Source organism: Schistocerca nitens, chromosome 2 (genome assembly GCF_023898315.1).
Source record: "Schistocerca nitens isolate TAMUIC-IGC-003100 chromosome 2, iqSchNite1.1, whole genome shotgun sequence".
Taxonomy (NCBI): domain Eukaryota; kingdom Metazoa; phylum Arthropoda; class Insecta; order Orthoptera; family Acrididae; genus Schistocerca; species Schistocerca nitens.
In genome coordinates, this window is record NC_064615.1 from 248720543 (window position 1) to 248744885 (window position 24343).

Sequence of the window (24343 nt, forward strand, 5' to 3'; positions counted from 1 at the left end):
CTCAAGCAACAACTATGGTAACACAATATGAAACACAAAAATTTCCACATTTTGGCCTACAAGAGAGCACAACGTTGGCTTACACAAATTGATGCCAGTTTTTGGTAGCACAGCATGTCTCGGATGCTGATTGGTTTACTTTGATTATTTACCAGCTGAAATTAAGTGCAAGTGAATAACTTGACAACATTTTGATTCAACAATTGTATGCATTACTTAAAGAAATTGTGATGCAGCGTTATCTTTTACTACCAGAATGCAACTTCAGTGGATTGTGATTTTTGTGCCGGTGATTCCCGGCGCCAGATGTTCCCGCCACTATATGCACTTGGCGGGAATGAACTGTTGTCAGATCAGTCATTGAAGCTATTTTGGCTCTGTAGGCTGCCTCAGAATGTACAAGCTGTTCTCTCTGTTTTTCCTGAACTCTCTATGGATGAGTTGGCATGCAAGATGGATGCTGTGACGAATGCCTGTTCAAACAGTAATTTATGTGCTGCGATGAGTAAGGTTATGGATGATGGCCCGAATTGCGCTTGCAGACAGTGATGACTACAACAGACACAGACACTCATGTTTTGCAGTTTGGAGTGAGTGGTTCAGCGCACAGCCCTCTATGGACAAACTGATCAACAAACTGGCCAGGCTTAATTCATGGCTTGCGAGGAAGGGAGGCCATGATGATTCTAATGAAAGTGACTCTGCCACACACCATAGGTTCTGGTGCTGGTATCACAAGCATTGTGGTAAAGATGGAAGACAATGCACCCGCCCTTGTGTGGACCCAAATGCTGTTGAGGAGCACCAATAGTTGAGCATGCTTGTCCAGATTCTACTGAATGCCTACCATTCAACAAGAATGCTACAGTATCAGCAGTAGATGGCTCCACAACATTATTCATAACAGATAAAACATCTGGAGCTTGTTTCATATTGGATACAGAGTTGGAGATTAGTATTATACCGCAGGGCAAACATTCATTTCACCGACCCACTGGCTTTCCTATATTGATGGCTGCTAACAGTTCATGCATTCAGACATTTGGGAAGAAGATGCTGAGATTGGTATTTGACAATGGATACTTGGACTTTTGTGGTTGTTGACATTTCAGGACCAATAATGGGAGCAGATGTTTTCAAGCATTTTTCTGTGGTACCTGATTTAGTGCACTATTGTCTGATAAGAATACCTATGTCTTCCAAGCTCTTAACCAATTTTGGCTGGTCACTGCATGATGCTGTCAATATCAACTGTATAAAGGTATCCAGTGTCTACTGCACTGGGTAATTAGCAATTACTTCCATTCTTTCCCGAATGCCAGAATGCACATTATGCGAGAGCCTTTGATTCCTCAATTGCATGATGGTTGTGAGCTTTCTGAAGTACATGGAGAGCACATGATACTCAACGAAAAAATTTGCGAGACCAACATATTATATGCCAAGGAAGTCAAGGATGTTAAGGAACAACGGGAGAAAAATGTTCAGTTGAGACTGAGTGTGGCAGCTGCTGAAAAATGGCTGGAAGTAACAGTCAAGGAGTAAAGACACAGTGGCTGGACTCTTCCTCTTCATCCCCCTCCCATAGTGTGCTGCTGGCTAACAAAGACGTTGGTCAGCTGCTCCTGCAGGAGTTCCCAGCATTGATAGATCTCAAGTGGCTAAGGGGAGACTGGGGCATCTGCTACACAAAAAATAATACTCCTGATCAATCTGTAGCTAGGTGGCCTAGATGTTTGCCCTCTGAGAAACTGCATGCTGATAAAGCTGCATTTGATGAAATGATTGCTGATCGGACAGTCTCATGATCACACAGCATGTGAGTGTTGCCACTACAGATGGTGAAGAAAAAAAGATGGATCAAGGCGAATTTGTGGGGACTATAGGAGCCTCCAAGCTAGTACTATTGCTGATAGGTACGAAGTGCCCAACATGACAGATTTCAATAGCAATTTGAACAGTGCTCATTTCTTCAGCATTATCAATTGTGCTAAAGTCTTCATGCAGATTGTGATGGCTACTCATGACAAACATAAGATGTCTTTGACTACAATGTTTAGCCTTTCTCAAAACACTTCGTCTTCAAAACACTGCCCAAACATGGCAGTGTTTCATGGATGAAGTGCTGTATGGGCTACCTTTCATTTTCTATTATATTGATGGTATACTGGTATTTTCTTGCGGGAAAAAGGAACACACTGAGCTGTTGTATGCATCAAGAGAATGGACAGTGTAACGTCTAGTAATAAACAAAGACAATATATTGTGTAATAATGAGAATATTAGATGTGTCATATTGTGTCATTGTGTAAAATTATGTATTTTTTCCTTATTATTTATTTCTGAGAACGTCTGCGTCGGCGAGTAATAAGACCGACACAGAAGATAAATGTTGTACAGAGATCACAAAATGAATTAGTATATAATGCATGATGTAAAGTAAAGTCTTTGTCTTCTTAATCTGGAAGCTGTGAGAGAAAGATCTCCTGTTGTTGTCGTAGAGAGCGAGAAGGTAGCATTCTTTTGTCGAGATTGGGAATTGTACGCCATTACGTGTGCATTTACACAGGTCTGTAATTGTTGGGATATTTAAATGTTTCAATAGAGTTGTTTAAATGAAAACGTGTATTATTTAATTGTTAAAGCTTGCTTGTCTATTATCCCATCATGTTAAGATATTTTCCAGTTATATAAAAAAAAATTATTATCTGTGGAGCTGAGCTGGGTGGAGAAAGAAGAGCCGCTGCCGCGGCGTATTTAAACGACTTACAATATCGTCGAGTATACCGCAAGGAAGCGGTAAAATAATAGTAGAATAATATTATTTCTTTTAGCTCCCAGACTGGCAGTGAAGATCAGCAGATTTTATGATGTGTTGCAGGTTGACGCGGGCTGCTGATAGGATATAAATTACAGTGCAAATAATTTAATGTACTTACCGAATCTGATAGGAATCTTGCTGTGCTCCGTTCTGATCTGGCTAAATTTTATAGTGATAACGTAATTTTCTTTAATGAGAGTCTCATGTTCTTGGGCTAGTCGTGGTATGAAACAGCATTCTAGTAAGAAATAAAATCCACTGCAAACTTGTGTTTTTGAACGATTGTACGAACTGTAACATCAGTGATCATAAAACAGTAATTCCAACTTTGAATAACTATGAAGTAGGAAAGATATATTGATCCTTAGCATGGGTTGCAGTTACTAAAATCGTTCTTTAAATTGTAGGCCAGATCCAGAACAATAAGACTTCCATAGAATCATTTTATTTTACTAAAAGGTAACGATGATAAAGAAATTAAAGGCACAGCATTGTTAAAAGAATTTCTCGTCACTCTTTCCATATATGCGTTGTTACGCTAATAATAATAATTAAAAAATAAATAAATGAACCAAAGAGACTAACAATTTATAAAAACAATTAACGAAAGAGTAGTCAGGACGGGAAACTGGCGCCCAACGTGGGGCACGAATTTGCAGTGGCCACAATTATAAAATTTTATGTATTTTTCTTTCAGTGTCTATTGTTATGTATGTATAGATATATATGTATTTAGTGTTAAATGTATGTATGTATATCATGATCTATGCTATGTATTAATGAATGTGCAAACACTCTTTCATGACAAAACGCACTACTGCAAGCGAGTCTGAGAAGACGATCCTGATAGTACTGAGAAGCTCTAACGACTACGTAATCCGGGGGGCAGCCGAACCCCGAGATAAGATAAATTAAAGGTAAGACTACAGTGTAGTTGTCCTGTTGGTAGAAGTTGAGCTCCAGTGGAGTAATCTCATATCGCTAGTGGTGTGCATATTGTACGTAGTTTGATGTTAGTATTTGTGACAGGACAAAGTGGTGGTAGATAGTAATTTTTAGTGTGCAGTGTAGTGTATATAAAGTGATGTATTTTGTGTGCAAGGGGAAAAACTGTTAGATTTTGTGTTTTAGTAAGCAATTTAGGAATATGGTTAAGTTGCGTAGTCAACGTCCAAGCAATATGGATACTGAGGAACAACAATTAGCTAGTGAAGGAAATGTGGAACCGGGTGCCTCAAGTAGTACTAGTACTCTCTTTGAGGATATAACAGGCGAAAATGGGGGGGCAGGGGCACAGGAAGTAGTGCCTCCGCCCACTAGTCATCAAGTCGATGTAGATAAAGAAATTGTACCACCACCAGAAAAGCAGGAACCAGAGAGTGGTAATCTGCCTGGTGGGTATTCAATTCAGGCTATATTAGAGCGTGTGCTAAATTACCAGGCAGAATTTGCGCAACAGCAAGCCGAGCGAGATCGCCAGCAAGCTGAGCGAGACCAGCAACTTGTGCAATCGATAAAAAGTATGAAAAAAGAGATAGCAGATATGAAAAAGAATTATGAGTCGATACCTAGGGCCGTGCAGGAGCTGACTGAACAGGTCAACAACCTGCAAGTAGCAAACACTAACATGGTAGACGAAATAGGTGTATTAGCCAACAGAGTAGAAAAGCTCGAAATAGATTCCACACAGCTTGTAGAGCAGAAGTGGAATGAACAGGCAAATAAAATTGAAACAGAATTTAACTCATGGCTAGAAGTGAAGGAGAGTGAGATTGACACGAATATTAAGTCTAAAGTAGAAGCAGCCATAGCAAATAGAGATTCTGAATCATTCAGTACCGCAGTAAATAGTCAAGTACAGAATGATGTGCAAACAATTAAACAAATACTCAGTGAGGATATTCCGCAGTGGCAAGTGAATGTTAACAAACGGATATCCGAACTGGAGAAAGGTTTAGCACAAAGCAGGAAACATGTGGAACAGGAACCTCTGTCGCCAAAAGCCCATGGTTTTGGCAACGCACAGACTTATATGCGATACAACAATGGGGAATCTGTAGTCGATAATGCGAAGAGCTGTAGCTCCGGTTCGGAGCACACAGCATATGTCCCAGCAGCAAACCCATGTAGTTCAAAAATATTAGTGGAAGAAAGTTTAATTAAAAATAGGCAATTTCAAACATTTACTACTGAAAGGAAATCAGTACACCCAGTAGTATTCATAAAAAGCTTTAAAAATATCTTACCCAGTGTATGGAACGAAACACAGAAAATACAATACGTAATGTCGTACATTCAAGGTGACGAAGCGCTATGGGCTACAGAAGTAGCAGACAGCTGCAAGACATACGAACAGTTTGAAAGGGCATTTTTGTCAAAATATTGGTCGCCTTGTATACAAGAGCGACTAAGAAAAGAGGTATATAATCCCGAACCGTACTCACCCCGTCTTGGGAATTTGAGGCGGTATTTTGAAAAATATATAAACAAAACGCGCTACTGGGACGAGCCTATATCACCAAGAGACATAGTAAGACTACTAAAATCACATTTACCTATTCATATCAAGGAGAAATTAATACATGTACCAGAAAGCGACATGGAAAACTTCCTGTCGGTCCTAGATTCCATAGACTTGATACAGGAAGACGCAAAATCAGCGTGCGATCACTCGCGGAATAATGGGTCAGGATGTAAACACGATAGAAATAGTAGTGCACAGAACCACAACCATGGAAATGGTGGGGGTGGTAGCAAGCGACAAGAACAATCGCAAAATGGTAGTAACGGTAGAGGCCAGAACGGGTATGGACAACCAATTTATAACAAAAAGCGTCGATTTGACGACAGGTACGAATCCGGAATGTCAGGGACCAACCGCTGGAAAAATGCGCGAGGTCAGTGGCAGAGCAATTATAATGATAGTAATCGAAATTGGCAACAGAATCAGCGTAGAAGCCCAGAACGACAGGCTAGTGACCGGTATGACAACAATAGACCACCACCGCAAAACGCGCCTATTGCGCAGCCGTGGCGGCCTACAAATCAGAATGTACATATAGTGGAGGTCGCGGACAATAACCGTCCAAGTACCTCACAAGTAATTAATCCAACAAACTAGAATCGGCCTCGATATGCTCTCCATCGACGGCCGAGGGATGGAGTGAGAGCAACTCGAGTAATAGTAATATACCTGGGATACGCATGCTGCGATACAACGAAGGTGTTAGTGTGGATAAAGAGCTACTGAATGAGCCGCACGAATGTAAGAAAGATAATAACGAAAATGTGCAAGCTATTATTGAAGCTAGAATCAATGATGTTGCAGTGAACATAATTATCGACACAGGTGCCTCAGTAAGTGTGATGAGTATGGAGTTATTTAAAGCACTGGGAAAGGGACATAGTATTCCGACCTTCCCGGTTAACAATTGTAAGGTGTCTGGAGCCATTAGTGCACAGAGCCAATCAGTTAAGTACCAGGTGCAGGTGGAGATTCATAAGGAGGGCGAAGCCATAGTGAGCTCGTTCCTCGTGGTTAAAGGATTAAAGGTGGCCTGCATTCTGGGAGTAGATTTTCTCCGAGAGAGGGACGCATTGATCGACCTCTCCGTAGGGAAATTAAGCATAATTAATAGGGATAGAAGGATTGAGTTATCTATGATAAAATCGAAGGAGGTACTTGTGCCGTGCTGTAATCGAATCAATATCAAAGGTAGGAACCCTTGGGTACTACAACTCGATGATTTTTCACATGCAACAGACCTCTATTACACAAATTTAGAGGACCAAAATTTTGAGACAAATGTTGAGGCATTTAAAACCAAAGTGCACGAATCTGAAGGTTTAAATGATACACAAAAGCAACAGTTGACGCAGCTGCTATCGGAATATACTACGGTATTTACCGACCGACCAGGAATAGCCAAAGGGTACCACTATCACATAGAGGTGATGCCCCATAAAACATACTGTCGCGCAACCTACTCCATCCCTTGGTCGAGGAGGGAATTAGTAGCCAAAGAGATTCGAAAGATGTTAGAGTGGGACATCATTGAAGACGTGAAGTTATTTATTCAGTGACATATCACATATAAAGAGTAATAGTTGTAAGAAGATGTTAATTGTGTTTTAGAATATAAGGATGTTAGTATTTAAAAAGAAATTTGTGTGTAATGAAGCTGGGAGGAAGTGGAATCAGAAAGTGAGCAATAGCTTACACAGGACAGATTTTGTTTACAGACAATTAGTCATTAAGATATTATGTGATTATTAAACAATGAACAATCTTCTTGTTGACAAAGTGAGGACTAATTTCTTGAATCATTTTATAAAGAATTAATGTCTTGAACCATTTTCTATGTGTAGTGTGTAAGTGCAATTAATGAGGCAATCTTATAGAGTAAGGTAATTGCTGTAATTGTATTAAGATAAGGAACCCTGAGAGAGAGAGTCTTTACTAGCCAAACATTGACTTTGCAATATGTAACAATTATGTGATGTGATGTTTGCTGCCAGTAGTGATTTGAGAACGACACTGGAGCAGAAGCTAATTAAAAACAACCCGTTCCGTGGAAACTCCGTTCTGTATGTAGCAATGCTTCAATTGAAGCCTGTGTACTGGGTACACGCCCTTGAATATTCATTACGCGATACGGGAGTTAAGTCAGACAATGCAGAACCTACACTGTAGTCATATAGGAGAAATCATTAAAAATAATGTTAGTGATGAATGAAGTATTTATTGAGCAATATGCCCAAGTCAAGCTGTCATGCACATGGTAAAATCTGTATGATAGATGGGTGATAACCAGGCAAGCTACACTAAGGAGGAAAGAAAAACTATGTACAAAAAATCCACACACCTTTAAAAAATTTTACAAAAGGGCTATATACGCCTAGTAACAATATGAAAAGTGTGTTGTGATAAGGTAAAAACAAATAAATGCTATGTAAATGAGAGTGACTATGCAAAGAACAGTTAAAAGGTGTTAAAAAATAAACTGTGTGCATAAACAATTAAGTACAGGACGGAATATTGTGTGTAGTAGGGACAGAAAATGACTGTTGTATCTGCACCAATATATACGTCGATAAGTCTAGTGTTGAGTGATAGACTGTCCTAGTGCAGTGCTCAACGAACAATAGACAATGTATAAAAACAGTAGTTATTGGTCCGTTCGGAGTCGATTTAAACAAACATCGCTCGGCGGAGACATGTAGTATGAGTGTAACGAACCATTTTCGCGTGTTGAAAGACGCTCTGGCAGTGCATCAACCGTGAAAGTGAATGAAAACGTGTAGTACAATGTGCGTGTGACGAACTCTGAATACCAGTGTCACAATGCCACAAGAAACCTGTTATCACGCCAAAACATCCTGTGCATACCAGTGAAGCGACGGCTTACTGAACAATAAACGCTTTTAACAAATTGCCTCTTCTTCCACAGCTAGTAATCTGTGTCCTTAAAGACAGTACACCGTTGTGGAATATTTGTTTCATGCGCTACGACGGGGAGCCATGCGGAAAAGCAGAGACGAGTGCCGTGCCACCATCCAGCCGGTCGCGGTAAACCACTGCCACTCGCCGGTACCAGCGAATGGTTCAGCGCGGTTTGCGACTGCGTGGGCGCCACGCCAGCACGACGTCGATGTTATTGAGAGCCGGTCGTCGAACCCAGCGACCGTCGGTACGCGGCGTTCCAGACGACGCTACTCAACAATTGCTTCGCGCCGCCAGCTCCATACCACATTGTTGTCACTCAAATGAACTATGAACTATGTGTTTAATGTACTAACATGAGAAGTGTTTAATGGACACGAAAAGACGTGATAAACATTTTTTTGTTGTTATCCAACACAAACTCAAAATATTCATGGATTTAGTGATGTATCGATCTAATATGTTTTCGTCATGTTGATGAAGGATACTCGCACGAATGCTAGACATTTTAAACCAACTGTCGCGAGTAAATGCAAGGACGATTCATTATACTATTGTAAAAATGTGTAATAAGTGACTTACATTACAATCCAGAACACAAGTATTATGTTGATAACAAAGAGACTAAAAGTGTAGCATACTATCACAAATAGCCTTTGTTATATGTGAACATTGAATAGAGTTTGAACTTTTGGTGAGATGACCATGGCTCCGGCGCAGTTTTCCCAGGTTTTCTGATCGCACGTAGCCCGAATGGGGGAGCCAAATAAATGTAACGACCCTGGGACTAGGTTGACGGTCACCTCGCAAAGTGTAAGAACAGTATACAAAGTGTAATTAAACCTACAGTGTAAAAGAACTGAGTAGTGTAAAGTGAATGTTCCAACAGAAGTAACAGACAATAACTAAACAGACGTTAGTGGCAGCATATTGCCGAACATTTTCAACGTTAGTCAATTGCTGCCAGGGGGCATTGTAACGTCTAGTAATAAACAAAGACAATATATTGTGTAATAATGAGAATATTAGATGTGTCATATTGTGTCATTGTGTAAAATTATGTATTTTTTCCTTATTATTTATTTCTGAGAACGTCTGCGTCGGCGAGTAATAAGACCGACACAGAAGATAAATGTTGTACAGAGATCACAAAATGAATTAGTATATAATGCATGATGTAAAGTAAAGTCTTTGTCTTCTTAATCTGGAAGCTGTGAGAGAAAGATCTCCTGTTGTTGTCGTAGAGAGCGAGAAGGTAGCATTCTTTTGTCGAGATTGGGAATTGTACGCCATTACGTGTGCATTTACACAGGTCTGTAATTGTTGGGATATTTAAATGTTTCAATAGAGTTGTTTAAATGAAAACGTGTATTATTTAATTGTTAAAGCTTGCTTGTCTATTATCCCATCATGTTAAGATATTTTCCAGTTATATAAAAAAAAATTATTATCTGTGGAGCTGAGCTGGGTGGAGAAAGAAGAGCCGCTGCCGCGGCGTATTTAAACGACTTACAATATCGTCGAGTATACCGCAAGGAAGCGGTAAAATAATAGTAGAATAATATTATTTCTTTTAGCTCCCAGACTGGCAGTGAAGATCAGCAGATTTTATGATGTGTTGCAGGTTGACGCGGGCTGCTGATAGGATATAAATTACAGTGCAAATAATTTAATGTACTTACCGAATCTGATAGGAATCTTGCTGTGCTCCGTTCTGATCTGGCTAAATTTTATAGTGATAACGTAATTTTCTTTAATGAGAGTCTCATGTTCTTGGGCTAGTCGTGGTATGAAACAGCATTCTAGTAAGAAATAAAATCCACTGCAAACTTGTGTTTTTGAACGATTGTACGAACTGTAACATCAGTGATCATAAAACAGTAATTCCAACTTTGAATAACTATGAAGTAGGAAAGATATATTGATCCTTAGCATGGGTTGCAGTTACTAAAATCGTTCTTTAAATTGTAGGCCAGATCCAGAACAATAAGACTTCCATAGAATCATTTTATTTTACTAAAAGGTAACGATGATAAAGAAATTAAAGGCACAGCATTGTTAAAAGAATTTCTCGTCACTCTTTCCATATATGCGTTGTTACGCTAATAATAATAATTAAAAAATAAATAAATGAACCAAAGAGACTAACAATTTATAAAAACAATTAACGAAAGAGTAGTCAGGACGGGAAAACAGATAGGGCATTGTGATTAGGCCTAATAGAGAAAATGTATGTTCAGTGAACAAGAGGTTAATTTCCTTGGTTATATTGTCTCAATGGCTGGCACTTCTCCCAGTCCTTTTAAAATAGGCTGGCCGGTGTGGCCAAGTGGTTCTAGGCGCTTCAGTCTGGAACAGCGTGACCGCTACGGTCGCAGGTTCGAATCCTGCCTTGGGCATGTATGTGTGTGGTGTCCTTAGGTTAGTTAGGTTTAAGTAGTTCTAAGTTCTAGGGGACTGATGACCTCAGATGTCAAGTCCCATAGTGCTCAGAACCATTTGAACCATTTTAAAATTGATGATATCTTGTAGGTGACACTACGAGTGTCTTTTAAATACCTCTGCTGATTTCTTGTAATGCTGAATTACTATCATAGGCATTTGCCCTATTTAGCAGAGGCACAAAGGCCAGTCAATGATTTAACATGTTGGAAAGTAAGAAACTCCCATCCTGAGACCACTTGAGACCTTCTAAATGGTTTTAATGAACACAACTCTGTTAATCCATCCTCTTCCCAATGCAACCATTGCTTTGGTAGTGGATGCAAGCCAGATTTGCTTTGTTGCAGAAAATGATTTTGTCAACGTGGCACCCTTTGGCATATTCCTCAAAGAAACTGTCAGAACAATAGAGAAATTGGAGTGCCTTCAACAGGAAACTATTGGCCATTTATTTAGCAGCTAAGCATTTTCAGCCATGGGTGGAGGACGTGTTAAAAATTTATATGGACCATAAATCACTGGTTTCTCTTTTAAAATGTGTGACTGAGCTCAATTCTCCACAGCAAGTGGAGCATGCTGAATTTGTCATACAGTTCTCTATTGACACCAATCATACTGTGGGACAGCTGAATGTGGTAGCCAACTGTTTATATACATCTATATCTACAACTATATCCATATTCTGCAAACTACCACAAAGTGCAAGGCAGAGGGTACATCTCAATGTAACAGTTCTTAGGGTTCCTTCCAGTTCCAGTCACATACAGAGTTTGGGAAGAATGGTTGATTAAATGCTTCTGCGCATGCTGTAATTATTCTAATCTTGTCCTCATGATCCCTGTGTGAGCAATACATGGGGGATAGTAGAATATTTCTAACCTCGTCATCTGAAGCTGGTTCTTGAAATTTTGTAGTAGATTTTCTCAGGATAGTTTACGTCTGTCTTCAAGAGTCTGCCAGTTCAGTTTCTACATCTACATCTATATAGGTATTCCACAAGCCATTGTACGGGGCGTGGCAGAGAGACCCCTGTACCACTACTAGTCATTTCCTGTCCTGTTCTACTTGCAAATAGACCAAGGGAAAAATGACTGTTTATATGCTTCCCTAAGAGCCCTAATTTCTCAAATCTTATCTTCGTGAACATTATGTGCAATGTATGTTGGTGGCAGCAGAATCAATCATCAGCCAGCTTCAAATGCCGGTTCTTTAAATTTTCTCAATAGTGTTTATTGAAAAGAATGTCGCTTTCCCACTGGAGTTCTTTAAGCATCTCCATAACACTTAGTTTTATTCAAACCTACCGATAACGAATCTAGCACCCCACCTCTGAATTGCTTTCATGTCGTCCTTCAGTCTGACCTGGTATGGATACCAAACACTTGAGCAGTACTCAAGAATAGGTTCTACCAACATCCTATATGTGGTCTCCTTTGCAGGTGAACCACTCTTTCCTAAAATCCTCCCAATAAACCAAAGTTTACCATTTACCTTCCCTACCACAATTATCACTTGCTCCTTCCATTTTGTATTGTTTTACATCATTATGTCCAGATATTTAAATGACTTGACTGTGTCAAGGAGGATACTAGTAATACCATAACCAGATGTTACAGGTTCATTCTTCCCACTCATCCACACTGACTTACAATTTTCCACATTTTGAGCTAGTTGCCATTCATCACACCATCCTGAAATTTTGTCTAAAGCATCTTGTATCTTCCTACAGTAACTCAACTCCAACACAACACATTAACAGCAAACAACTGCAGATTGCTGCCCATCCTGTCTGCCAAATCATAAATGTATATAGATAGCAACAGCGGTTCTATCACACTTCCATTACTGACTGGGCAGTGGCAGCTGCTGAGCAGGAGGCTGACTTCTTCCTCCAGTGCCATCATGCAGAACCTATTTTGAATGGAACACATACCACTGCAGTTCTATGTGCTACAGGTCTGGTTGGACACTGTGGGCAACAGGGTCCATCCGTTCATCCCAGCGGGGTGACATCATGCTGTTTTTGATGCATTCCACAGTTTATCACAATCTGGGATCAGGGCATCCACAAAATCAGTGTCAGACAAAATTGTGTGGCTGGAGGTGCAGAAATATTGTGTCAATGGGCTTGGACTGCACTCAGTGTCAAAAGTGTAGTCTCTTGACACACTCCTCTGCCCCTGTAGAAGCTTTCCCTCTGTTGTCTGTGAGCTATGCTCATCTTCATGTTTACATTTCCCTACCCCCAACTGACAGCTTTCGTTTTGTGGTTATAGTAGTGGACAAGTTACTAAATGGCCTGAGGCTGTTCCTGTCCGTGACATCTCAGCTATTTCAGTTGCCTGCACTGTTGTTTTGTCTTGGTGTTCCCAGTTTGGTATCCCTCAGGTGATAATGTCAGGCGGAGGCAGGCAGTTTGATTGCCCACTGTCTGAGGAACTTTTGCACTTGTGCAGTTGTAAACAAGTCAGGACTACGAGCTATCATCCCTCCAGTAAAGGGAAAATGGAGCATAGGCATCAAATATTCAAAGCTGCTTTATCTTGCTATGCAAGTCATGGACAGGTACACTTCTATTAGTGCTACTTATGTTGAGAACCAACAAAAATCAAACAATGGAAAATCCAGGAAGGAATGTAACAATATTATGAGAAGGAAAGTTGCCACATACCATATAGCGGAGATGCTGAGTGACAGGTAGACACAAGGAAAAGACTCTCACAATTATAACGTTTGGCTGTCAAGGCCTTCCTCAACAATAGACAGACATATGAGCATGAGCTCACCCCCCCCCCCCCCCACACACACACACACGTGCGCGCGTGCGTGTGCGCAAATGCAACTCACACACACAACTGCAGTTTCAGGCAACTGAAACCACACTGCGAGCAGCAGCACCAATGCATGATGGGAGTGGCAACTGGGTGAGGGTAAGGAGGAGGCTGGAATGGGGAGGGGGAGGGATGAGGGATAGTATGGTCGGGGTGGTGGACAGCGAGGTGCTGCAGGTTAGACTGAGGGCAGGGGAGATGTGGGTAGGGGGGGGGGGGGAGTAACGGAAGAGGAGAGAAATAGAAAGACTGAGTGTGGAGATGGAATGACAGCTGTGTAGTGCTGGAATGGGAACAGGGAAGGGGCTGGATGGGTGAGAACAGTGACTAACAAAGGTTGAGGCAGGAGGGTTATGGGAACATAGGATGTATTGCAGGGAAAGTTCCCACCTGCACAATTCTGAAAAGCTGGTGTTGGTGGGAAGGATCCATATGGCACAGGCTGTGAAGCAGTCATTAAAATGGAGGATATCATGTTTGGCAGCGTTTTCAGCAACAGGGTGGTCCACTTGTTTCTTGGCCACAATTTGTCGGTGGCCATTCATGCGGACAGACAGCTTGTTGGTTGTCATGCCTACATAGAATGCAGCACAGTGGTTCCAGCTTAGCTTGTAGACCACATGACTGGTTTCACAGGTAGCCCTGCCTTTGATGGGATAGGTGATTTTAGTGACAGGACTGGAGAAGGTGGTCGTGGTGGTGGTTGGAGGATGTATGGGACAGATCTTGCATCTAGGTCTATTACAGGGGTATGAGCCATGAGTTAAGGGACTGGGAGCAGGGGTTGTGTAAGGATGGAAGAGTATATTGTGTAGGTTCAATGGACAGTGGCATACCATTGTGGGAGGGGTGGGAAGTATAGTGGGCAGGACATTTCTCATTTCAGAGCACGACGAGAGGTAATCAAGACCCTGGCAGAGAATGTAATTCAGTTGCTCCAGTCCTGGGTGGTACTGAGTTACGAGGGGAATGCTCCTCTGTGGCTGGACGGTGAGACTTTAGGAGGTGGTGGGCGACTGAAAAGATAAGGCACTGGAGATTTGTTTTTGTACAAGGTTGGGAGGATAATTACAGACAGTGAAGGCTTCAGTGAGACCCTCGGTATATTTTGAGAGGCACTGCTCGTCACTGCAGATGTGATGACATGGGTGGCTAGGCAGTACGGAAGGGGCTTCTTGGTATGGAACCAGTGGTAGCTGTCGAAGTGGAGGTATTGCTGGTGGTTAGTAGGGTTGATATGGACGGAGGTACAGATGTAGCCATGTTATGTTGAGAACTGTAGTTAAGGAAGACTGAAGACTTAGGATGTTCCACGCTGCAGCTGGTGTAGAGTGAGACTTTAAAAATACTGAGTGAGTTCTTTTTCCTTGTGCCTGCTCCCAGTTTATTGGTTGGGAAATATGTCATTTTTTTTTTTTTGAACCTTGCAAATGCACCTATAATGAAGTGTTTGTTTAACAAATTTGTGTGCTGAAGAATGTGATATTGACTCTACCCTAAATCCACATAAGTGAAAATGTTTCAGAATCCTTGCAATTGACACATGTGGGAAATTACAAGCCCCTGACCAAATAAATATAAATATTTCTAATACACAAATGAGGTGGCCTGCAGTCTCTCATATGTCCTGTCTGTTCACAAACTCCACTCCCAACTCATAGGCAAATGCAAGGTGCCCACGTGTAAATATGACCGCCATTACTTACAGTCTCGCACTGACACGAGTCAAAATTCACACTCTTCTGGCCTCCAAAAGTATACCTAATCTATAATTTTAATATTACATATACAAATTAGACATTAATTTAATGCAAGTTTCGTCAGTTTTCCAAATATGATCTCAGTTTTTGTGTCACTTTTGAACATTTTGACACAATTAGTGCTTTTGTTCATATGAACACTATTTTGGGGCATTGTATCATTAATAAGTATTAAACAACTCAATTAATAACGCTCATACATCCCTAATTAAATCTATTAGTAATGCAGCTGCTATTTTCACTAGTTCATGTTTTATTACGAGTAAATTCATTTTTGTTCACGTGCAGAATATACACTCCAGCCTGTAATTTAAAATACGTAATATTTCCAAAAAAATATACAATAAAAATTTGATAGCATATACTGAGACCTATCCATAGACACTATGCTTGTGTGAGTCACTTGAGGTGTTAGTGAGTTATTAATTTTTAGAGGTCATTTTACATCTAAAACATTTAACATTAAATAACTTGAAAACTCTTGTGGCAAGGGTGCATCTTTAGTCACAGACTCATCTAATTTTTTTCTTTAAAACCATGTGATTGGCTTCTGAGTCACTGATTTGGTTTAATATTTAATATTTTCTTTATTCAATGAATTGGTGACTGCCCTCCCAAGCACACTCAAACAGTATAGTATTTCCCACCAGTTGGTCACAGCCTCAGCTAGCTGACCTGCAATTAGGACTTCTCATACTTTCAAGGTCTGCCAGTCAGCATGCCTCAAAGGTGCTGCTACCTATTGACACTGCCACAATACATGTCCAGTCCATCATGGACCCCACATCTGTCAAACATGCTCAGATGGCTGTTACAGCATTTGCCAATTCAGCTGCTAGCATTAAAACAGGACATGTACACATGGCCACACCAGTTGTTAAAGCTTTTCATGGCAATTCCCAGGATGTACTGTCTTACTATTTGCCTTGGTACATAGTAAGTGTTTGTGATGGTCTGGGTCATCCTGTATGTATACAAATAACTGAGGCCAGTAGAGGGCACTATTGACAGGGTACATGAGTAACCAGTGTCATAAATTCAGTAAGCATAGTCATTAATTAAAATTGTTTTATATGGCAAAATGAATGTCTGACAATAAAACATCAACTGATATACACTATGTGGAAATAAAATCCATACTTAAAATCCACATAAAGTGTGTAAAGAGTAATAATAGAGTAATCCTAGCGAAGTAAAAAATGTGTAAAAGTCAGAATAAAAATCTTAGAATTAAAATCACATCCACCAATCAAAAGCTTTCAACATGACAAACGTGTGGTGTCATAAGCATAGCACGCACTACCAGGAAGCACCACAGGCACTGATAGGCTGACAACCCACTGCACAGCTGGCGTATAGCCCAGTGATTGCTGCACCAAGAAGACACAGTGGTGGTGCCGCCAGAGAACTGGCACCATGTGTTGCATCATCTGCTTCTAGCTAATCCACACCAGCCTGTCTTCAGTGAACATTCTAGTGGGACAATTGTTTACTATCCAGTCTAAGCTTCTGGAGTAGTAACTGAACTTCAGTGTCTGCTGCCTGAGCCAACTTGTACAAAGTTGAGTATTCGTGAACAAATTTGTGTGTTCTGTCACTAATCATAATCAGTGTTTCAGTGTTCTCCTTGTTGTTTTCTCACAGTGTTTCCTTCAGCATACTATAAATAGTTGAGGGTGGTGGTGAGTAAAATCTCCTTCTTTGGTTATATCAAAAGTATGACACAACAGTAAATGTAAGATAATTAACAAGACTATGACTATCAATTAAAATTTCGATAGTTGATAACATATTTAGAATGGAATCTTACTGGCAACACCTCGTGGCTCCTCAGTAAGAAAATTTTGTTTTCCTTTGGTGGAGCTTGTGGAAATAATCCCTGTCTCCTTGCTGCAGGTGGTTACACACACGCCTAAATGCCAGGCTGCTGCAACATGCGATGCTGCTCAAACTGGTAGGTTTCTGACTACATCAAAATAAGCATTCAAGTTAAATTCACTCTGTTCACTCAAAACAGTAAGCCTGGTTGCTATTTTCTATGTGTATAAATTTCCATTTCCTCTTGTAGGCTCAATAATTGTCCTGTTGGTGCCATATGCATCCCCTCCATATTATCCTCCATATACATGTTTCTGTTTACATGAGTGTGTACTATATGCGCTATATGGCTATATGTTTGTTCGTTAAAATGAGTCTAATTAAATACTCATTGACTTATAGAAAAACATGTGGCAGGAAATATAGATGGTAATAGGGAAGTGCTGCACAAGGTAGCAAAAGGAAAATTCTTGAACTTGACCAGAGGAAATAGAAATTTATGTACATAGAAAGTGGCAACCGGAATTACTGCTGAATGAACAGAGTGAGTTTAACTTAAATGTTTGTTTTGATGTAGTCAGAAACACACAAGTTTGAGCAGCGTCGTGTGCTGCAGCAACTTGGAGGGCAGCTGTGTGCGCTTGCAGCCAGAGGCAAAGGAAGGAAAGTGTTTGAGCTGTCTCTCTTGTAGTAATTTATGATGCCTAAAAATCTGCATAACTCCTTTTAGGTGGAGTGAGGTGGCAAGAGCCATATTTGGTTGGTCTTCTCTCTGGTGTTGCGGGTGCCTGAGGTGACCACATGGTGGCCAACTAATGTCACACTGGCTTGCTATAATTGACATTTGTCTGCATTAATGACAACAGCAGCTAGTCTGTCGAGAATGTGTTGTAAATGAGTGTCATGCTCTTCTGCTGGTTGTGAGAATGTAAGGATGTCATCTATGTACACAAAACAAAATGGTAGCTTGTACAAAACTTTGTCAACGAAACATTGGCATGTTTGCACAGCATTTACTAACCAGTAAGACATATACAAAAACTCAAAGAGTCTGAAAGGTGTAGCGACTGCTGTCTTCAGCATGTCCTCTTCTGCCATGGGAATATGGAGGTACCAGCATGTCCGCTTCCGCCATGGGAATCTGGAGGTACGCTGTTTTATAGTCAGTAATGCTAAATACTTTGGTGCAAGTTAACATTTGAGTTAAGTCCTATAATTTAGGGACTGTTATAATAGTTGAGCCACTGATAGTTACCGCAAGGGTACCATGAGTTGTTTTTCTTTAAAATGATCTGTCCAATGGGCGGACGATGTCGGCCGCCTTTGCCGCTCAAAGTTTATGGGGAGAGAGGTGTCGAGGTCTGCAACAGCCCATGCCATCCCAAAAAGCACAAACTGCATACACATTTGTGGCCCGGCAACATGCCACATTAAAGACCTGGGTCACTGGGTGGAGCAGTGGGTAAACTGTCAGAATCATACACTGAATTTAGATACAGAACTTCACTAAACTGTTCATATTCCATGCAGGTAGGCTCCGGAAGTACATTGGCATCCTCCAAAGAGGCAGACATGCAGTGTGGCTTTTGGAAATGTTGTGGACAGCAAGGTTGTGCTTGGCAGCATGAAGTGATGCTGCAGTGTCAACAATGCTGTGCCAAAGATCCATGTTTTTGCGTCTAGTGATGTCGTTTGCAGTGCATAGTGAAGAATAGCTGGACATCAGAGAGCGAATTTCACTGAAGGGCACTGAGCATTTTAGGACGAGGTCCAGTGGTGTATCTCCATGTCATAAAGAGTGGGAGGTGGACGGGAATGTTGAGGGAGAACTTGACTGCAACTCCAATGATTGGCTGCTTACCAACATGGCGTTCTAAAAAACTGTGCACGGAGTCAGGAAGCAGGTGATAGTGACGCAGAAAGTCTGCTTCCAGGACCACCAAAGTGATTTAGGCGGTGCTGGCGACCGTGATGACAGTGATGTTCATGGCACATAATTGAGTGAGGAAGTAGGTTTATGTCAGACAATTATAAACAAGTAAGCATGAGCTATTGGAAGGGTGACATGAGGAGGCAGAGCTGAGTAGGTGTGGCTGATGAAGGCAACTTGTGGTTTTAGGGTGGCCTGGTGCACCTACGGCAGGCTGCTGTGCTAGTTTGGGTAAGTACGAAGTGCTCTGAGTTGCTAGCCTCCTCTGAATGTGCTACGGAACCAACAGTATCGCTCAGTCATTGAAGGGGCGGAGGCAGGTGGCGTTGTTCTCTGAAGTGGCGTCTATTGGTAAACAGTGCTTGGGGGGGGGGGGGGGGGCAGCGGGCCATAGAGGTGAGCATATTTGCTGTATTGTTCTGCAATTCGGTACACAGCATGAGAGGTGCGGCTGGAAGGAGCGTAACATCACTGTTCAAAGCACAGGGATCATTTTTGAGGGGAATGAATGGTGCGGAAATAGTTGTGACATGAACATGGTGGGATTGGCCATCATAATTTGTTGTCCGTACGTTGAAGCGGTAGACGAGATAACAGCACGATTATTTGAGTCCATTGTTGATGCTTTGGAAAGGTGCCATTAGGAGCATCCTTATAGCATAATGGCTGGCGAATATCACTCGAAAAGTCACTGGAAATGTTCGGAAGTCTGCGGGTAGGCACGGGAGCAGAAACAAAGGAAAAACCAGGAGCACATGAGATAACAGTTGCAGAGTAAACCGAGTGCCATTGTTCATTACTCCATTGGCATTGTTTCTGTCTAAAATCACTGCAATGAAGTTCCGCTAGTCCAGGTAGAACATTACTTTGTAAGTTGTCACAGGGAATGTTCTTATCACATTGTGGCACTGTTTGCAAAATATCCTTGGCGCCTTCATTTGACACAATGGGGCAAACAATGGCAGCATTGTCAAGTACCCCAACTGGTGTGACAGATTTACACAAAATCACAATGCAACGCAGTAGACAGAGTCACCACTGTAGGAAACGCAGAACCAGTAGGAGTGCATATGTAATAAATGGTACACAAAGTGTGGAAGACAAATACTTACTTTATTTGCTGGACAGAATTACATTATGATCTACACCGGACAGAGATTCAACACATACCAAACCATCACATGTATTATTTTTCACTCTACAGCACAGGGCAGGGATGTTTATTTTGTCAGTCAGAGGTAAAGTATAGTCACTGTGTTGCCACTAAGTCCATAGACACCCTCTGGCAGACTTTCAGCTATTTATGAAAAATCTTAGATGTATTATTGAGCTACCTGTCAGACAAGAAGAAACAGTTAGTAGCCTGTGGAGAGTTCAGTGTACATATCTTAAAAGATACAGACAGTAAAAAGGAACTAAACTCATTATTTGGGTGTTTCAGTCTACTTTCAGCAGGCAGTTCTCCAATTCATGAGCAGCAGGATAGTAGGTCACTGGTTGATAATATTTTTATAGAAAGCGCTCCGGTTGAAAAAATTAATGTGTATCCATTGTTAAAAGGCTATTTGATCATGGTGCGCAATTAACTGAAATAAACAATATAACACCTCACAGCTCTGAAGCAGGTTCACACAAAAGAGTAAGGCTTGTTGATGAGAACAGAACAGAACAGAATGCAATGTATGTTAATAGTGGTGGTATGGAATTAGATATATGTAGAGAGAGATGTTAATGTCTACTTCAATTTATTCTATAGTAAATATGAGTTAATATTTGAAAGTTGCTTTCGTAAAAAGCAATCCAAAAGATACATTGAAAAGGATGGTGGGGGGGGGGGGGGGGGGGGGCAGGTAGGGTGTGGATAACTATGGGAATTAAATTCTCATGTGAGAAGAAGAGGGAAATTTATATAAAGGCCAGAATGAGTCAAGATCCAACATTATGTGCATACTACTCTCTCTCTCTCTCTCTCTCTCTCTCTCTCAAGCAGATGCAACTCACACAGAGACTGAGGCCAATTACAAAAAAATGTTGTGTGACAAGCTAATTTCAATCAACTGAAGCTAAATCTACAAAAAGAGTAGGAATACATAAGAAATAAAAAAAAATACATACCATAAAAATATTCTGATTTAAGTTTCGACATCAACATACAGACACCTAGAGCACAGTAAGTGCTGGTGATGACCTGGGTGCATCCTGGATTTATACAAAACTGAGGCCAGTAGAGGGCACTGCTGACTGGGTACATAAGTAAGCAGTATCACAAATTCAATAGTTAAATACAATATGAGTAGTCATTATTTAAAATTCTTTCATATTGCAAAATGAGCATCTGACAATAAGACATAAACTCTTGTACAGTAAGTGGAAATAAAATCCATACTTAAAATCCACATAAAATATGTCTACAGTAATAATAGAAAGCTCCAAGCTTGGCAAAGTAAATAACATGTAACTAAGTAAAAGTCAAAATAAAAAGTTTAAAAGTAACAGCACACCTATTAATTGAAACTTTTCGGTATGACAGAGCAATTAAATGTTACTGTAAGTGTAAGATAATTGACAAAAAACAATGACTCCTAATTAAAATCTTGATAGTCAATAACACACTGGGAGTGGACTGTAACTAGTGGCACCCTGTGGCTTCTCTGTAAGAAGTTCTTGTTTTCCTGTGGCTGAACTTTCAGATTTTTAGGCATCATAAATTACTGCAAGAGAGACGTCCCACACACTCTCCTTCCTTTGAACAAAGTCGTGTGTGCAAAGAACAGTGCGGGAAAACGCTCTCTTGGGCACACACATCCTATGAAATCGGCCTTTGCTGAAATCAAGGAAACTTACAGCATCCAACTATACTGGCTCATCTGTTTCCTGACGCCAGCCTTACTATAACCACGGATGCGAGTGATCTCGCTACACCAGGACATAGCCAGTGTTCCCCAGCCTCTGCAGTTTCTCTCTTGTAACTTTCAGTCATGCAATGTAAGTGGTCAACCTTTACCATAAACTACTCGCCATCCGCTAGTTTTGAGAAGAGATAAAGGGCAGATTTCTTGCTGTTCACATGGATCACTGTCCCCTGGCTCACACGTTACGCAACCTATCTGGCGACCCCTGCCTCAGGTGCTTTTGATAGCTTGATTTCATTTCACATTCATGACTGTTGTGCACTACACAGGTACTGACAACAATGTTGCGGACTATTTGTCATGACAACAATGTTGCGGACTATTTGTCATGAATTGCTTCTTCCTCCATCTGACGTGATTACAACCAGATCGCTGAGGCGCAAGACTCAGATCAAGGCTTACAGAACCTCCTTCGTGACCAGGACATAGGCCTCAGACTTGAGCAACATACCTTCCCTGGCTTCACCAAACCAGTTTGGTGAAATGTGTTCAATGACTGGGTCCGACCAGTCATCCTGAAACCTTTTCATAAATAAATCTTCAATCTCATACACAATCTCGCACACCCTGGGGTACAAACCTCTGTACATTTAGTGACAGTATATTTAGTGACAGAATGTTCCAAATGGCCCCTTGTGCATTACGATTGCACCACATGGACCAGAGTGTGCTTCCCATGCCAACAGAGCAAAAGCTCTCACTGTTCCAGTTATTGTTCACAAGGTGTCATTTAGGCGAACATCTACTTTATTGACATATGAATTGTTGGCCCATACAGGCACACAGTAATCTTCAACACTGTAGACTAGAGCCAAGGAGGAAGTGCGAAGTGTCATAGCATTACTACCTACCCCCACACCATGGCTCTCTGTGCTGGCAAACCAAAAAATTGCTGCCGACACCACACTCCCAATACACGCTGATCTGCATGGCCTGACACGATTAATGTCAAGAAATCCCTTCTGGAACCATTCCTCGAACTATTGGGACACCATAGCAGAATGAAAACACCGATGGCAACAAACAATTGTTAACAATGGACACCTCATTAAGAACCCGGCTGATCATGTTCCTGGTCTCAACATCCCTCAAAGAACCTGGGTGGCACTAAACAGAATGAGAACTGGTGTTGGACGGTGCAAAGAGGCGATGGCCAATTGAGGCTACATGGAAGATCCCTCACTGTGACAGCGGTGAAATACAGATGATGCAGTACATAATGTGTGAAATTCATGATTTTCGGGACGGTTCACTAGAGGATCTGGATAGACTCACAGACTGTGCCATTTCTTGGCTTTGTAAATTAAGTATTTCTGTTTAATTGTTAATTTTTTTGACAGATTACAACATGTATGCATTATAGGTTTATGAGTACTGCATTAATTATAACTAAATTTATAATGAATAATGTTTTGTTACATTTGCATGTTAATTAAGTTTCCCATGCTGAAAATGTATAGTATTGTAAGGCATCTGGCATATCAAAAAAAACAAGAGAGGCCGCCACAATCAGCGCCACCTCGGCGAATTCTCGATCCCTAAGATTCCAGCATGTGCACGTGGACATAATAGGACCACTTCCAGTCTCAAATGACAGTGTTACATTATATTACTGATTGACAGAGTTATGTGGTAGGTTGAGGCATACATTCTGCTGAGACTGTTGCCAAAGTTTTTGTCAACATGTGAATCATATATTTCAGCTGCCCTGTGTCACTCACAAATGACCAGGGCAGACAATTTGAGTCCCCCCTATTCAATGAACTGTGTCATCTTTGCGGTTGCCACCATTTCCATACTACCGCATCATGTGCAGTCGAATGGTCTCGTTGAATGTGTTGAAAGATGGCACTGCACATTAAAAGTGGTGCTAATGTGCCATCCTGAATCACGGACAGAAGCACTTCCCTTGATAGTGCTTGGTGTCCGCATGGTCCATAAGGAAGACCTTCATGCTTCTTTAGTCAATATCCTGTACAGTGAGACCCTATTTCTTCCCGCCAATTTCGTTGTACTTCACCTGATCGCATGTCTTGAAGCTGTGCAACTGGCCTTGACTTGCACCTGCCGTATGCAGTCCCTTCAAAGTAATTACTCATGGCATGAACACATTCGACATCATGATCAGAGGCCAATGATCGACATGTCTGTTAATGGATTGAAGCCTGCTAGACCATCACAAAATGATCTCTGCTGCCACCATCTAGCCCTGCACCCATCCAGTCATCTTCTACCCCTTTTGTACTGCAGCTCAACCTCTCAGACTTTCTCCCCGAGGATGTATCTATGATGCTCACTGACGAAAACCTGGTTGTCTTCATGCAATATGAAGGCGGGATATCTGGGGACAATATGATTTCACACTGTTACCAACACACCTCGCCTA